This window comes from Podarcis erhardii, assembly GCF_964252035.2.
Source record: "Podarcis erhardii genome assembly, chromosome: 12".
Classification (NCBI taxonomy): domain Eukaryota; kingdom Metazoa; phylum Chordata; class Lepidosauria; order Squamata; family Lacertidae; genus Podarcis; species Podarcis erhardii.
Window position 1 is genome coordinate 41886867 of NC_138513.1, and position 17920 is coordinate 41904786.

Genomic DNA, 17920 nt, shown 5'->3' on the forward strand with positions numbered 1-17920 from the left:
GAAAAGAAGTGAAAATAAAACTGCTGGTATCCTAATGGCATTACAGTGGTACCTCGGGTTAAGAACTTAATTCGTTCCAGAGGTCCGTTCTTAACCTGAAACTGTTCTTAACCTGAAGTACCACTTTAGCTAATGAGGCCTCCTGCTGCCGCTGTGCCACCAGAGCATGATTTCTGTTCTCATCCTGAAGCAAAGTTCTTAACCTGAGGTACTATTTCTGGGTTAGTGGAGTCTGTAACCTGAAGCGTCTGTAACCCGAGGTACCACTGTATACAAATCTATGGTGTGGCCATATTTGAACTACCATGTACAGCTCTGGTCATCTAAACTCAAAAAGGATATTGTGGAGTTGGAAAACCCAAACAATCAAGGGAGTGCCTTGTGAGGAACAATGGCAGTATTGGGGAGCTTTTATTTTAGAGGAGGAAAACAAGTAAGAAGTGGCATGATAGAAGTTTATAAAAACATCCAGTGTGGTGTAATGGTTAAGAGTGATGGACTTGTAATCTGGTGAACTGGGTTCGCGTCTCTGCTCCTCCACATGCAGCTGCTCGGTGGCCTTGGGCCAGTCACACTTCTCTGAAGTCTCTCAGCCCCACTCACCTCACAGAGTGTTTGTTGTGGGGGAGGAAGGGAAAGGAGATTGTTTGCCGCTTTGAGACTCCTTAAGAGGAGTGAAAGGCGGGATATCAAGTCCAAGTCCAAAATAATACATGGCACGGAGAAAGTGGAAATAGAAAAACTTTTCTCCCTCTCTCATAGCAGTAGCATTCACGGATATGCCAAAAAGCTTAATGATGAAGATTCAGGACAGATAAAAGAAAGCATATCTTCACTTAGCACACAGTTAAACTATGGAACTCACTGCCACAAGAGGCAGTGATGGCCACCAATCAGGATGGCTTTAAAAGAGAATAAGACAAATTCTTGGAGGATAAGGCTAACACTGTCTGTTAGGTATGGGAGCTATGCTCCGCCTCCATGGCCAGAGGCAGTAATGTTGCTGAATATCTGTTGCTGGAAACCGCAGGAGGGGAATGCGCTCTCATGCTCAGGTCCCGCTTACGAGTTTCCCGCAGGTGTCTGGGTGTGAAAACAGGGTGCTGAATAAATTTACAGCCTGTAATGCTTTGAAAGAGAATACAGTGGTGCCTCGCAAGACGAAGATAATTCGTTCCATGAGTCGCTTCGTCTTGCAATTTTTTCGTCTTGCAGAGCGCGGATTCCCCGGGTATTAACAGTTTTACGAAAAAGGAAGCAAACTCGCAAGACGTTTTCGTCTTGCGAAGCAAGCCCATAGGGAAATTCGTCTTGCGAAGCACCTTGAAAAATGGAAAACCCTTTCGTCTAGCGAGTTTTTCATCTTGCGAGGCATTCGTCTTGCGGGGCACCACTGTATGATGAAAATGATGTCTAGATGGTATATTACACCAGTGAAATTAGCTAAAACGTATAAAATAATAAATGTTGGAAATGTAAAGAAAAAGAAGGAACATTTTATCATATGTGGTGGGAATGTAAGAAAGTAAAGAACTTCTGGGAAATGATATATAATGAGATGAAAAAGATGTTGAAATATACATTCTTTAAAAAAACCAGAAGCATTTTTACTTGGTATTATAGGCCAAAACATTAATAGGCAAAATGTTAAATGGTCTTATGTGCAACAACAGCAGCAAGAGTACTGTTAGCCCAGAAATGGGAGCTATTGACTATGCAGCATTGGACAAAATGACAGGAAGGATTCGAAACCTGAGGAACCAGAGATTTACAGAAGATTGGAAGAAGTATATAAATTATTTGAAGAGCAACTGTAATTAACAAATTACGCTAGTAGGACTACAAGAAGTTTTGTAAGGAGAAATATACAAAGTGTTACGAAGTAGAAAAAGATAGAGATATTGGTTATGAGTTTGAAATGTAATAGGGAAACTAAGAAATGCATACTAGGAGATTAGATTAGAAAATTTTCAGACAGGATTGATGGAAGTCAAAAAAATTGAATAAGATGTAAAAGTATGTTTAATTACTGTTGAAAATGGTATGTTAAAAAACTAATTTTATATATATATATATATATATATGCTTTCGTAGATTTTCACGGGTACAGGAATGCAGGTTTTGGTGTCCTCGGGTGTCTTCCCGTGTAAAAGTTGGGGTGTCTAGGCGACGTTTCGACGAGGTCTCACTCGTCATCTTCAGGCTGGTGCTTTCGGCTTCTTGTTACTGGAACAGAGCAGGATCTCAGTGTTTGAGTTCCTATAAATACTGTAGAGGGGGTGTGGTGTATAGCCTCCAATGTTCTGGGCAGAGAGGAAGTTCCCAGGCTAGTGTGCCTTTTCTTCTTTTGTTCCTTAATTACTTGAGAGATATCTTGAGTGATTTCTTGAGTGATATCCTGAGTACCACTTAGGTGGGTCATTAGGTGTGGATTAGTTGTTAAAGTCTTTGTGTCTTGACCTCTTGAACTTTGTGAAGAGTTTTCCTGAGAAGATGGCTGTACTGTACTTAGTTGTGCTCTGGCTTGGCTTCGTGTATAGGGGCGAGCTGTGGTTTTGTGGCTTGTGTCAGCCAGATCTGTGTAGGGATTGCAGGGGGGTGCAGCATCCGGAGGTGCCACCATGGATTGGCTACTGGATGGTGTCTGTAATTCATCTGTGGAGAGGGTCTGGGTTTGGGTCTGGTGTGGTTGATTGGTGTTGGCGTTCTGTGTGCCTCTGGATCTGGTGTCAGTTTTTGTGGGGAGGGCTAATTTCCAGATGTCTGGCAAGCGGGATGTGTCGTCACACTTGTTCATGTTGTGAGGGTGTTTCTCTATCTCGATGGCTTCCATGATTATTCTCTTGTGGTGATGTTCCGTGTTAAAGAGCAATTTGGAATCTGCAAAATTAATTTCGTGTCCTGTTTCTTTCATGTGTTGGAAAATATATATATTACACGGGAAGACACCCGAGGACACCAAAACCTGCATTCCTGTACCCGTGAAAATCTACGAAAGCAAATATATATATATATATATATATGAAAACAGGGTGCTGATCCAGCAGGCTCTTCTTATGTTCTTACTTTCCTAATAACTTTAGACATTTCTATACCACAGCTGATTTCTATACCACTCTTCAGCCAATGGATGAAGTTAAAAACAATGTTGTTGCTTGTTAATATGCTCTTATGTCACCCACATAATTGCAGGCAAGTCCTTAAAAATGGATTCGATTCCAGCACTTCTACTATGGCCGTTTGAGGCCCTGGAAGGCCAACACCGTCATTTGCATCTTTGGATTGGGATGGGAGAAGTGGAGATGGGTTGCTTTGGGCATTGTATTCCAACAGGAATTCTCTAAGAATTCTCCCTCTCTTCCCAAATGCCTCCCCATTGTTTCCCTCCACACCTTGTGCTGCCCATTTCTTTCACTAGTCCATCTTTTTAAATACACAGCCTACCCTTCCCCTATCGCTAACACACATAATTCATTCTCTATGGCAGCCAGCTACCCTCTCTTCTTGTGGTATGGACCTGTCTGGGGTCTGTTTTCCTGAAGAACATCAATGCACAATCTCAAAGAGTATGTGCATTTCCCTTCTAGTGTATCTCCTTTGCTTACTGCGCCTGAAAGCTGTTGATTTTTTAAATCAAAATTGGCAACAGTACAACTGGAAGGTGAGGGAGGAGAAAAAGTTAAAAACTGGAATGGTTATCTGCTCTCGGAATATGAAGTATGTTATGTGAAAAATTCCTTCCAGTAGCACCTTAAAGACCAACTAAGTTAGTTCTAGGTATGAGCTTTTGTGTGCATGCACACTTCTTCAGATACACTGAAACAGAAGTCACCAGACCCTTCTATATAGTGAGAAGGTGGGGAGGGGTATTACTCAGAAGGGTGGTGGGAATGGGTGATTGGCAGATAGCTGTGATGAGCCTGTTGACGACTCTTAACGACTGCAATACGTCTTACAGGAAAAAGCAAGGGGTGAGAAGGTGAAAAATGGCTTTGTCATGTATAATGGAGATAAGAATCCAATCTCTTTGTTCAGACCAGGTCTCTCCATGGTTTTAAGTTTGGTAATAAGTTGCAATTCAGCAACTTCTCTTTCCAGTCTATTTCTGAAATTCCTTTGTAATAGAACAGCAACTTTGAGATCTTGTATAGAATGTCCTGGGAGATTGAAGTGTTCTCCTACTGGTTTCTCTGTCTTGTGATTCCTGATGTCAGATTTATGTCCGTCTGGTGACTTCTGTTTCAGTGTATCTGAAGAAGTGTGCATGCACACGAAAGCTCATACCTAGAACTAACTTAGTTGGTCTTTAAGGTGCTACTGGAAGGATTTTTTTTATTTTGTTTTGACTATGGCAGACCAACAAGGCTACCTGTCTGTAACTGGAGTTATGTGAAAAAGTAATTGGACTTGCTGCCACCTAATGGCCTTGACTCAGCAGTGCTGATGCATGCAGGGACTTGCCAGTCGATGCTCTAAACTCATAGCAGAGAATCCCTTTGTGCCCTCAAGACATCTCATTTCCAAGAATGTCTTTCCACAAGGGCAAACATTGATGCCGAAATCCAGCATTGCTTGAGCTCTGCGAGTGAGGCTTTCTCCCAATTGAAGTGCAGAGGGTTTGAGGACCAGGACATTCGCAGGGAAACCAAAATGCTTGTTTACAAAGCTATTATACTACCAACCTTACTGTATACTTGTGAAACATGGACCACTTATAAACGCCATCTCCAACTCCTCGAAAGATTCCATCAACGGTGTCTCCGAAAAATTTTACACATCACTTGGGAAGACAGGCAAACTAATACCAGTGTACTGGAAGAAGCAAAGATCACCAGTATTGAAGCAATGATTCTCCAACATCAACTTCGTTGGACTGGTCATGTTGTGCGGATGCCTGATGATCATCTTCCGAAGCAACTACTCTATTCTGAACTTAAAAATGGAAAGCATAATGCTGGTGGTCAACAAAAGAGGTTTAAAGATTCTCTCAAGGAAAATCTTTAAAAATGTAGTATAAACACCAACAATTGGGAAACACTTGCCTGCAAGCACTCCAATTGGAGAACAGCCTTTACCAAAGGTGTCATGGGCTTTGAAGACACTCGAACTCAGGACGCAAGGAAGAAAAGTGCTAAGAGGACGTCATGCTTGGCAAATCCATACCGTAATCAACTCCCACCCAGAAACCAATGTCCCCACTGTGGAATGACGTGTGGATCCAGAATTGGCCTCCACAGTCACTTACGGACTCATTGTTAAAACCATGTTTATGGAAGACAATCTTACTCAGCTACGAGTGATCGACAAAGAAGAGAAAGCAGAAGAAGCTGCTCTTTGGAGGAGGCAACTGTTAGAATCACAGCTGTTGTAAATGCATGAATTGGCCACTTTGCTTCTGTGTAAGGCCTCTGCATAATTTTCTGGATAAACAGCTTTTATATATTTACCTTGGTTTGATGAATTAAAATACTTCAATTTTGGACTACAGTGCTTGCAGTTATAACCTTCTTGGTTGCTTTTAGGTGCCCAGGGGCATGCAATAGGATGGAACAGGGCTCACAGCAATGATGTTCACTTGGGAAGCAAAAAAGCAAAATCGAGAAGAAAGAAAAATTGAGTCATTAAGGGATTAATAGCTGTCACCCATGCATATTCCTTTTTTTGCTGAAGAAGTAGAAAATGAGTTCCAGTCCTGGAGATCTCATCCTGTATTGTTTGGAGGTTTTTTAAATTTTAAATTTTATTTTGTATACATGTGCTATATTGTTTGTGAAGTTGCAGTTTTGTTCATACAGTGAATGAGCATAACCAAGTTGCCAGTCCCCATGTGCAGGTCAAGTACAAATCAGAGTTTGTACAACAAACTTTTGTGTGCCACAAATCAGGAAATGACGAGGAATTATCGTGCACAAGAGAAGAAGTCTGTGCCTGCGAGTCTTTCAAGGTTTTTTTGCAAAATATTAAAAACATGGCTTGCCAATACATCTAAACCACCACACACATTTATCAAGATGATGGGGTAACATAAAAGCAAATTTCTTTGATAACAGAGAGAGATGAAATATATGTCAATAGAATAAAAGAACTATCCTTATTTTTTTAAATTATTCCCCCCGCCCCAGCGCTGTTACTGGGCCTCTGAATGGGCAACAGATAAATTTGCTTGCATAGACCTGGTGCTCTTATGCAAGAGCCCAAATCTGAAGTGGAGGGGCAATCCATATGCATAAAAATCAATGAAAGGTTTTATTTACCATTTGACTTCAATAGGATGTAGCTCATTCATCAGAATGACTATGAATGGAAAATGATTACATGGAATAATTCTAAGTACCGGTATTCTCTAAAGTTTGCTTAGCACAGCTGCTTGCTGCTGCTGCTGTTTCTCAGATGATTGCAGGAACTCTAAATTATATCCTTACAATTGTCCGTAATGAGCCTGTTGCCCTGGTTCATGATAAATACAGAACAGGTTTTTGGGCTGCCTCTTAATGCAAAACCATGAATCAGTAGACAGTCGTTGTCATATCAGTTCCAAAGCGTAGGAGATGCAAAGCGGTTGGAAATGTATATCACATTCATTGACCCAAGGATATGCCAGCTTTCAAGTTTCACCAACATCCGCACCAAGCAGTATTGCCTTATATTGGAATTAATTTGAAATATCATTCAAGATGGAAGGCAGATCAGTGAGGCTTCCAACCTCAGACAGGCTTCCAACTATGAACTATTTCTATATGATCCTTACTCAAGCTTCCAAATCGACATCTGCATTTATAACGAACTCCAAACACGGAGCCCGAAGGAAATTGCATCATTTTATTCTTTGTAATCATAACCCAGAAACTAGTGGGTACTATTATCTGGATTTCCTGAGAGCAGTGATATATATATATAGCAGTGATATATATATATATATATATATATATATATATATATATATATATATATATATAATGGTGCTATTTTCTGATGTCTGGGAGATGCTTTATTCCTTATTTACTTCCTTGCTACACTAAGCTAAGCCAAGGTTCCTTATACCTGACTCAGAGCTTGTAATATCCTGAAAGAGGACCTGGCTGGCTGGCTGGAACCCTGAACAGGAGCATTCCTTTTGGGGGATGAGGATGCACTGCAATGCTGGTTGTTGTTGTTTTTTTCCAAGTTCCACACTTCAAGATACTATTTTTGTTGGGTAGAAATGCAAAATTTCCCTGGTGCTGTTTGTTCAGATACGTCGTTTAATACATTTTTAAGAAGGCAGTTTCTAATGTCAGGGTAAGATAAAAATAGGCCAAAGCTGCGGTCTACAAAAGGGATAAACAGGGGACTGTGAAGCCGATAAGCAATTCCTTTCGGCATTCCATTGTGTATAAGCAGACGCTGAAATGCCTATTTTTGCACATGAAATACTGAAAGTCCCTCCTAGTACAGCTTGGCAGAGTATCAAATTTGATTTCTTTGTCTGATGATTGACTGGAATCTGATTGCTAACATGTCATTTTGTTTTTTGTCTGCGGCAAAAAGCCTTTTCCTCTTGGTTTCCTTTTTCAGTCTGCATCTTTTAATTCAGTGTCACCCCCATTCCCACAAGTTCTGAATGGGTGCAAGGAAGGCTGTGATTACTGGGGGTAGGGTTCACTTTTATTTATGCATTGGAGTCCGTACTCCTCCAAACACAAAATCTGGTCAGGCTGGTGACACAAAGATGCCCTTTGGTTAACCCAAGTCCTCTCCTGTCTCTCTAATAACCTGATATTAGATGGTGACAAAGCAGTCCTTATTGATGGGGGCACGGGTATCTGCCCCAAGCTTTGGAAATTTATATTACTCCTCTTCTGCCTAAGTGGAGGCTGGATCATGGTCATGGATTTTAAATGTAATGCAGCTTTTGATATGCAAAACACATGTCTCCTGATATAGATACAAAAAGGGGCTATAGTTAGAAGGTTCATGGGTAGCCTCATTACGGAATCCTCCTTGTGATGAGAATGTACTATGGCGTCTTTTATCTTTTTGATATTTTCCCAACCTATCATTTTCAACATTGTAAAACATACTTTTATATCTTATACAATTTTTTTTTTACTTCCATCAGTCACACCTGAAAATTTTCTATTTTTCCCCACTTAATTTACATTTCTTACTTCACTATTACTTTTAAATATCATAACTAATGTGTCTCTTCTTTATCTCCTTTGCAATATTTCATATATTCCTCCTTACAAAACTTCTTGTAGTCCTAAGAGCATAATTTGTTGATTACAATTGTTCTTCAAATAGTTCGCATATTTATTCCAATCTTCTGTGAATCTCTGGTACCGCAGGTTTCGAATCCTTCCTATCATCTTATCCAATTCTGCGTCTTTATCTTTTTGTTCACACACACACACACACACACACACACACACACACACACACACACAGAAAATGAATGTTTTTGGAAGCAAGCAGACTCCTAAAGAAAACAGCATAACCACTAATCATCATTAGATTGCTGGGGCAACTGTCTCAGGTGGATGGGGTACAAATAATACGTTGTTGTTGTTGTTGTTGTTGTTGTTGTTGTTGTTGTTGTTGTTGTTGTTATTTCCCCCTAATGCTTCATTCAAGCCAAGCCCAACCAGACTCCCCTATCTCCTCCTCTTTCTTCTAGACTCCGTCTGCAGTCAAACTTCAAGTGCCATTTTTCTGCCCCGCCCAGTAGCTGAAGACTGAGAAAAGATTTCCAGTCAATAAAAAAATAAAGCCCCTTTGTTAAGACCCTGATCACCCATCCATTGCCAGATGGTACCAGATGGTACCATTGCCAAATTAGTCAAAATTAAATACATATATATGCCTCCTAAATACATATATATGCCTCCTACTGAATGCATTTAGAAAGCAGAGAATGTTTTCTTATTCAGCGACAATAATCTATCTTTATATTTGTTTTTTTCTCCGTATACAATACATAGTAATCTAATAACTTTTTTTTTACTAGATCTTTGAGAGTAGAATCCTTGATTATTTCATCAGTTCTTCTGTCACTCTCCACAGGAACCTGTGGGTAATTTGCTTAGTAAATTCTTCTCTACCCAGGAGGCCTAGTAAATCTTCCTCTGTATATGATTTTGAAGTTTCTACACAAAAGGTGTTAATCCCAAGGTATTATTAATAACATTGTAGTGTTCTAATTATATATATATGGAGAAGGAGTGAAGGGCAGTGAGCACATTTTAAGATAATTCTGGGTTTTGTATGTGGAGAACAGGGGAGGATTTTGATAATCCAGTCACATCGGCGATACTCTGCAGGCCATGCAAAAACTCATACTGCTTATATCACAACATCTCCACAGGCATTTCTGGCTCATATATTCACGGAATGAAAAGTCTTCTTTTTTAAAAAAACCCAAACGGGAGTATGCTTTACTTGGTAAGAAACGCTTTCTCATCCTGTCATTCCATACATATTTGATTGGCTGGTAAAAAGAAAGCAACATTTGCTTCAGTGAATTGGATTAACTACAGAGGGGAAAAGATTCTGATGCTTCTCTCAATGAGATTAGCAATAAGAGCACTCAGTTGGGCTGGTCAGTTTGAGAACTGCGTAACTCAATAAAGCAATAAACAAATGGAAGAGGGAGAATGAAATGCAAGAACAGAAACACCCCCAGTCGTAAGTGCTTTGGAGGAAATGAACCCTGGGTAGAACTCCATGACAAAACATTTCAACCATTGCAACTTTTCATAATATCAGAGTTATTTTTGTTTATCGAGATTCAACTTAATTACAGATTTAGGGTTTAATTTGTGTCTACCTCTTGAGTCACATATGGGACAAAGGTGGCACTGTGGGTTAAACCACAGAGCCTAGGACGTGCCGATCAGAAGGTCGGCGGTTCGAATCCCTGCGATGGGGTGAGCTCCCGTTGCTCAGTCCCTGCTCCTGCCAACCTAGCAGTTCAAAAGCACGTCAAAATTCAAGTAGATAAATAGGTACCATTCCGGTGGGGAGGTAAACGGCATTTCCGTGCGCTGCTCTGGTTCGCCAGAAGCGGCTTAGTCATGCTGGCCACATGACCCAGAAGTTGTACGCCGGCTCCCTCAGCCAATAAAGTGAGATGAGCGCCGCAACCCCTGAGTGGGCCACGACTGGACCTAATGGTCAGGGGTCCCCTTACCTTTACCTTTACCTTGAGTCACATATCCAAGAATTGACTTCTATATACAATAGGCAATTTCCCCCTTCTAATGAAGGGATGTGGCTCAGTAATACAGCACATGCTTTGCCAGAAAGTGGTCCCCAGTAAGCATCTCTAGCATTCCCAGTTGGAAAGAACAGGTGGCAAGTGATGTAAGAACTCTTTACTTGAGATTTTGGGGAGCCATTGCAAGTCAAAGCAGGCAATATTGGGCGCATATATATATATATATATATATATATATTTGTGTCTGAGCAAAGATGCTAACCCTGGAGTGGCTAAGAGAAATTGAGTAGGGCAGCTTACCTGTGATTAATGTGTAGAATGGATAGTAAAACTACTGGGTAAAATTACATGACCTTGGACTTAAGCTTCACAAAAACATGATCCACGCACAGAATTCAGAATCTAGCGAAGCATCGTATTATGGTCAGGATGACAATATGTAACATATTTTTAGACCTCATAGTATTTGTAGCAGTTATTGGAAGAAAAAACTCTTGTGGGGCCCTAAGTTGCGAGGTTTTCTTTATTTGTTATTTGAGATATATACAGTGGTACCTCAGGTTAAGAACTTAATTCGTTCTGGAGGTCTGTTCTTAACCTGAAACTGTTCTTAACCTGAGGTACCACTTTAGCAAATGGCGCCTCCTGCTGCCACTGTGCCGCCGCCACGTGATTTCTGTTCTCATCCTGAAGCAAAGTTCTTAACCCGAGGTACTATTTCTGGGTTAGAGGAGTCTGTAACCTGAAGTGTATGTAACCTGAAGTGTATGTAACCCAAGGTACCACTGTAATTTAAAACCTCCAAGTGAGGTTATATTACACACACACACACACACACACACACACACACACACAGCATTATTACAGATCCATACTTGTGCTTGGAGAAATGAGAGAATACTAGAGTCTCAGTTTCCGTGTAAAAATAAAATTCTCTCTCTCCTTAAGATAGGGAATGAATGCTTGAAGCACATACTGAATATATGCCCAGGAAGTGACATCTGTCTCAGTCTGTGATCAAAATTCCCAGCTCTTGAAGTTTCTATTTATATTGGGAGAAAAATAAGACAGCTTGCCTAACTCTTCCCTTCAAACACATAATCCAGAATTTTTAAACCTGTTAACTGTAAATTCTGAGACTATAAACAACTGAAAAGTCCCCATCTATTTTCTTCTTTCTCCTCCCCTTCCCCCCAGATTCTAACTTCACTTCCATTATGGATTCCCACCTCACATATGTTAATTCATAAAATGGGTCCACACTGTGAAAAGGGCAGTGGAGTCAAAGAGTTAGCCATACCTTTAAGGTTACATGGGTCCGGTGTGGACGGTTGAACTGGGGGGGGGGGCTGTCTATACACGGGCTTCCAGTGAGCTGAACCCCTGACTGTACAGGGCCCCAATTCATGGAGAGGTCTATGTATGCGAACTTTTCTAGCTCAGACATCAACGCTCAACATGTGGATGTTCGAAACTGAGGCAGGTGAGCTCTGCCAGCAGCTTTCAATGCATGAATAGGGCTTAACTGATGCTCAGAACACTTTCTCCCCTCGCTGCCCCGTTGTCAATCACCTAAAGAGCCCCACCAACTTTCTAACACACCCAGTAGGTGTCCTGATAGGAGAGTAACACCTTCCTGTGCAAGAAGAGGGGGCAAATCCAGGATTATCATCGCAGAACACAGGATTCTTTGCAAGCAGGTCTTTGCTATGTAAATTTGCCATCACAAGAGGGAGCTCTTAATTGCTTTCTTGGTGAAGTCATTCTATTCAGTGCCTGAATCACAGAATCATAGAAGTGTAGAGCTGGAATGGACCACAAGGACCATCTAGGCCAGTGTTTCTCAACCTTGGGTCCCCAGAGGTTTTTGGACTACAACTCTCATCATCCCTGAGCTCTGGCCTTGCTAGGTAGGGATGATGGGAGTTGCAGTTCAACAACATCTGAGGACCCAAGGTTGAGAAAGGCTGATCTAGTCCAATCCCCTGCAATTCAGGAATTTCTTTGCCCAGCGTGGGTGATTTAGATCATATGGAACGTTTTCTAAGGGCCCCAGAAATTCTGGGAACTGTAGTTTAAAGCTGTTGAGTGTTGTTAGGGGACACCCCCCCAAAATTCACTTTACAGAAGTGGGCATATGTCCAGGGTGTGCCTTCGAGCATTCCTTCCCTATGTTAAGGAGGGACAATGTTTTGTTTTTTACATAGAAACTGATACTCTGGTGTTCTCTCATTTCTCCAGCTGAACATAAGTATGGATCTATAACAATGGTATAACCATATTCTGTCTTTCTAGAAAAAAAAGACACGCAACCGAATGCCTTTGTATTTAAGTCAGAAAAAGCTACCTATGAAGATACATGCTATATATCCAGCACATACCCTCCAACATTTCAACGATGAAAATAGGGACATCCTATTCCATCATCATAATACAGTGGTGCCTCGCAAGACGAAAAAATCCGTTCCGCGATTCTCTTCGTCTAGCAGTTTTTTCGTCTTGCGAAGCAAGCTCATTGACGGCTTAGCGGATTAGCGCTATTAGCGGCTTAGCGGCTTTTAGCGGCTTATCGGATAAGCGGATAAGCGGCTTAGCGGCTTAGAAAAAGGGGGGGAGGGGAAAAAACCCGCAGGAACTCACAAGACATTTTCGTCTTGCGAAGCAAGCCCATAGGAAATTCGTTTTGCGAAGCACCTCCAAAACGGAAAACTCTTTCGTCTAGTGAGTTTTCCGTCTTGCGAGGCATTCGTCTTGCGGGGCACCACTGTATTTTTATTATTTATACCCCAACCATCTGGGTTGACCCAGCCACTCTGGGTGGCTTCCAACATATTAATAAAACATTAAACATTTTTTTAAAAACTTCCCTACACAGGGCTGCTTTCAGCTGTCTTCTAAAGGTTGTATAGTTGTATAGTTACTTATTTCCTTGGCTCGGGGGTCGCATAACTCCATACCCTCCAACATGACTCCAACCCGCCAGTGAAAATAGGGACATCCTAAGGAAAAGCGGGACATTCAGGGATCAACTCAGAAACTGAGACAGCTTCTGTAAATCCAGGACTGTCCCTGGAAAATAGGGGCACTTGGAGGGACTGCTAGTAAACATGTGGTTTGGACCTTGATGACATTTTTTCCCCCAATCAGGAGAAAATTCAATTTAACACATTTATATGGGAGTTCCAAGCACTTATATTAAAGCTGTTAGGTAGCTTATAAAAAGGATTAGTTAAATTACCATATTTTTCGTCCCATAGGATGCTCCGTCCTATAGGACGCACCTAGTTTTTTGGGGGGGAAATAAAGGAATTTTTTCCCCTTTATTTCCCCCCCAAAAGCAGGTCGGGGAAACCGAACCAGGTCGAGGAACAGCGCTGCGCCTCCCTGCTGTCCCCCGAGCTGGTGGGGCTGGCCGATGTCTGCCTCAGGCGGCAGGCTGCTATCCGCAGCGTGGGGAGCCTTGCGGGGAACTCCTGCAGGGCTCCCCATGCTGCGGATGTCTGTCCGGCACGCGGGGCGCTCTGCTTCAGGGCGCTTTGCGCGCTGGGCGGCAGGCTGCTATCCGCAGCGTGGGGAGCCCTGCGGGGAACTCCTGCAGGGCTCCCCACGCTGCGGATGTGTTCCCGAAGTGCCGGGCGCTCTGCTTTCAGGGCGCCCGACGCTCCGGGAAGCAGGCTGCTATCCGCAGCCTAGACATCCCTGCGGGAACTCCCGCAGGGCTGCCTAGGCTGCGGATGTCTTCCTGAAGCCTGGAGAGCGAGAGGGGTCGGTGTGCACGGACCCCTCTCGCTCTCCAGGCTTCAGCGAAAGCCTGCATTCGCCCCATAGGACGCACCCAGATTTCCCCTTCATTTTTGGAGGGGAAAAAGTGCGTCCTATAGGGTGAAAAATACGGTAATAGTCTCTAGGTCTGTCACTGGCTATAGTCCATGATAGTATCTCCAGATGTCTGTGAGCTCCCAAATGCATCTGGTTGGCCATAACTGTAAAAAGAATATTGAACCAGACAGATCAAGTCTGATCAGATGCAGCAGCACTTTTCATCTTAAGTTCTCAAAACAAGTCTCAGAACAGGGAGGCCACTGACAGCAGCATCACACTTGTTTATAGGCATCAGTCTGTGTGCATGAACATAGCCAGAATCTAATAAATTTGTCCCATGGTTTTCATGAGACAAATTTAGGAATTGTTCTCTATGTGCAAGGTGGCCGAGGCAAGGCTGAAAGAGGAGAAATAATATGGAGGAACTTTGGGAACAGGAAAAGCGTCTTTACCACAACTATCCCTTTGTCCACACACATACATATGACAGCAGGGCTTCTAGAATAGGGAACAAGTTTGTGGGGCCTCCTTGATTTACGGCACTTTGGTTTCAAAACAAATTAAGCACATACAGATGGCGCTGCACTGGAAAATTTGACTGGTTCCAAACTGGTCTTCATTTTCTTCCTAGCAAAGTATTTAATTGATCAATTAATTTAAAGATTTATGTACAGTCAGGCAAAGCTTCCAGGATGATCAATCAAAGCAAGGTAATACACACACACACACACACACACACACACAAAATATTTAATGAAAAGGTAGCAATGGTGGTGCCACAAAGGTGCCTCTAGGGAGGAAATTCAAAAATGAGGTGCCACCACTGAGAAGGCTCTCGTCTCAATTTACCTCAGGGACCTAGAGGACAACCTCCCACTCTAACCTCTGGTAAATAGCTCTTAAGCCTTGTAGGGCTTTCAAGGCAAATGCCTGCACTTCAGATTGCGTACTTGGAACACATAACTACCATCAACCACTGAAAGTCTAATGAGCAAAGGGGGGGGGAGGAGCTGCATATTTCTGTGAATATGCAGGAATCAAGTATTAACACTGGGAAACCTGCTCAGCTAGGGATTATTTATAGACAAGCTGAATGTTGAATAAACGTAACCCAAGGATTAATTAGCTAAAGCCTTATGTTAACCAAAAACGAAGAAAGAAAGGCAACACTATCTGGTTAAATATTAAGGAGTCTGTTGTGTGTGCTTTCAGGATCCAGTTGCAGTTTCTCTGCTAACACAACGTAAAGGGGAGGGGGTACAAAGTTGTCAGAAAACCCTTATGTCTGAAGTTTATTAAAAATCATAAGGTAACTTGGAAAGTGCTGGTGTCCACTAAAAAAGAGAGGTGGTTTCTTGCCACCCTCCGATCCACCCACTGTGTAATCCAGTCCAGTCGTCCCCAATGCCTTGCTACAGCCCTGCAAATTGTTCATGCTCTGCGCACTAGTCTGACATTTACATAAGTAATTGTTTAGGTTCGCAGTTGCACATTACTAATTTATATCTTGCACAGAGCAAGCTCTGGAGGCAAAAAAAGCAATCTGTTAAGTTATCAGCCCATAACTCTGAGAAAGAAAGAAAGGCAGCAAGACATTTTATCCTCCTAGGAAAACTAATCCCATATGCTGAGTGGAAAAAACAGAAGATGTAAATGCTCGCCGCTTAACAAACGGGTGAGTAAAATTATGAGCCACACTGAAGGCATAAATCTGTACCAACTATCTGTGGAAGGTTTCGGGCAGGGTCTCCTTTTGAGCAAGGGAATAAATGGGGAACCGTTTCACAAAGCCACATTCGGCTTTGGACGGTGTGTGAGGCAAAAAAAACAAAGGTGAGAGACGTCATGGACACCTGTGGTTTAGGAGATCGATCCTCTAGGTCTCCTTTGACAAACAACCACTAGCCCTCACTACTAAGGACATGGCCTCTTCTCTGTCATGTGGGTCTATGTAGACCCCAAGGTCTGTACTTGATAGAGGAGAGGGAGAAAAAATAGGAAAGAAATTATCTTATTTTATTCATTGAATTCTAATTAAGCAATCCCTGGCATGTATGTCCCATCTTCTAATGCAGATTCTCTGTCTTGCCTGTGGTTATTTTTTGCTTCAGTGGCCCCCTGCTAAATCATGCCCCTTTCTTTCTCCTGCTCTCCGCACTATCATGTCTTCTATCTTGCCTGGACAGATTCTACAGAATATTTACATTTGCATCTATCTGTGCCGCAAAGGAAGGACTACCATACAAAGGATGCATCATTTAAGGCGTGGGCAGGCAACCTAAGGCCCGGGGGTGGGATCTGGCCCAATCACCTTCTAAATCTGGCCCGCGAATGGTCTGGGAATCAGCGTGTTTTTACATGAGTAGAATGTGTCCTTTTATTTAAAATGCATCTCTGGGTTATTTGTGGGACATAGGAATTCGTTCATTTTTTCTTTCTTTTCAAAATACAGTCTGGCTTCCCACAAGGTCTGAGGGACAGTGGACCGGCCCCCTGCTGAAAAAGTTTGCTGACTCCTGATTTAAAGGATATAAGAAGATTCCTGCCTGCTCCATCAGTTCAAAAATCCATCTACCACACAGCAATATGTTTCCAATAGAGGCCAGCCAGTTGCTTAGAGGCCGCCGCACAAGGATGGTGTAACACAGGGTGGCCCAACCCACAGCCTTTGGGCCGTATGAGGCCGGTTTTTTAGCAGTCCTCAGCAACAACGTAAACTATTAGAAAAAATGTAAGTATGGTCATCTTTGGATACCTTGAGTACGGTATCAGAAGCAATAGCTTTCAGTGCCAACAGATGGCACTGAAACATGGCATGACTACCAGGGATGCCAACTTCATTAAAATGTGGGGGGGGGAGGTAAGCCCCACCCCACATAATTGATCCCAAGATGCAGTGCACACACAACATTTGAATGGCAATGCCCATCAACTTGGGGGGCAGCCCCCTCAAATATTTTATTGGGGGAGCCAAAGGGACCTCAGCAGCTAGGAGGTGGCTCCTATGATGGCTACATATGCGTATGACATCACTTGAGTCTTCACCTGCTTTCGCATTTTGTAATTAATTATATATATTCAATTAAATCTATTGTGTATATTCAATATTAACTATATTACAAAAACTTTAATTTGTGATACAGAAATTTAATTCAGTGTGTGGGCCAAGGGTTCTGTGTTGAAGTACTCTTGTGGCCCACTAAGTTCTTCTTTTAATTTGAATGCCATCCAGATCACCCCAAATCTGTTCATTTGCTCCCAATTTTCCAACAGATTCTGCTCTGGAACAATTCCATTACGCTCATTTAATACCCTCTATATGCTCCATTTCTTCATAATTCACCCAGAAATATTGGAGACCCTTAGGTAAAAAGATATGGGGCCTATGCGTCATGGGCCCGGCCCCTCTAGGAACGCCTCAAGTTTGGCAAAGGGTTTGGCAAACATTTCTGCCACGAATGAGATCCTCAAGCCATCACAGTGCTGTGTACACTAGAATTTGCATTGCTCTCCAAAGACATCGCAGAGCATTCTCCAAAGGGCTTTCCTTCATGTTTAAGTAATGTTGTGCAATGTAATGCCAACAGGTGCTTTCCGTGTCGAAAAGAGATCAGAGCTGAAAGTGGCTGGATAGGATTGGTACCGCGAATCTCCTCTCAGCCGGCAGTCTGTAAGCTGAAGCGGCTGTGTAACAGAAGAACAATGTCTGGGAGAACTAGTAGTTGCAAGTTGACTTGACGGCAGTGCTTTGTGAACAGCAGTAGGTAGCTGAAAAAGGCAGCCTAGTGCGCAACTGCATATATATAACTGGTGGCCATAATATCCTCGAGCAAGAGAGAAAAAGATGCCAAAGAAGAAGAAGAAGGAGAAGTGTGAATTAGAGGTCATTATGGAAGATGGTTT

At 42.4% G+C, this 17920-nt stretch overlaps 1 long non-coding RNA gene across 3 annotated transcripts in view; it reads right to left on the reverse strand.

Annotated features, from left to right (window-relative positions):
- LOC309325752 overlaps positions 1-17920 on the reverse strand; it is a 107586-nt gene that overhangs the window by 56842 nt on the left and 32824 nt on the right. The gene's annotated exons all lie outside the window — the stretch shown is intronic.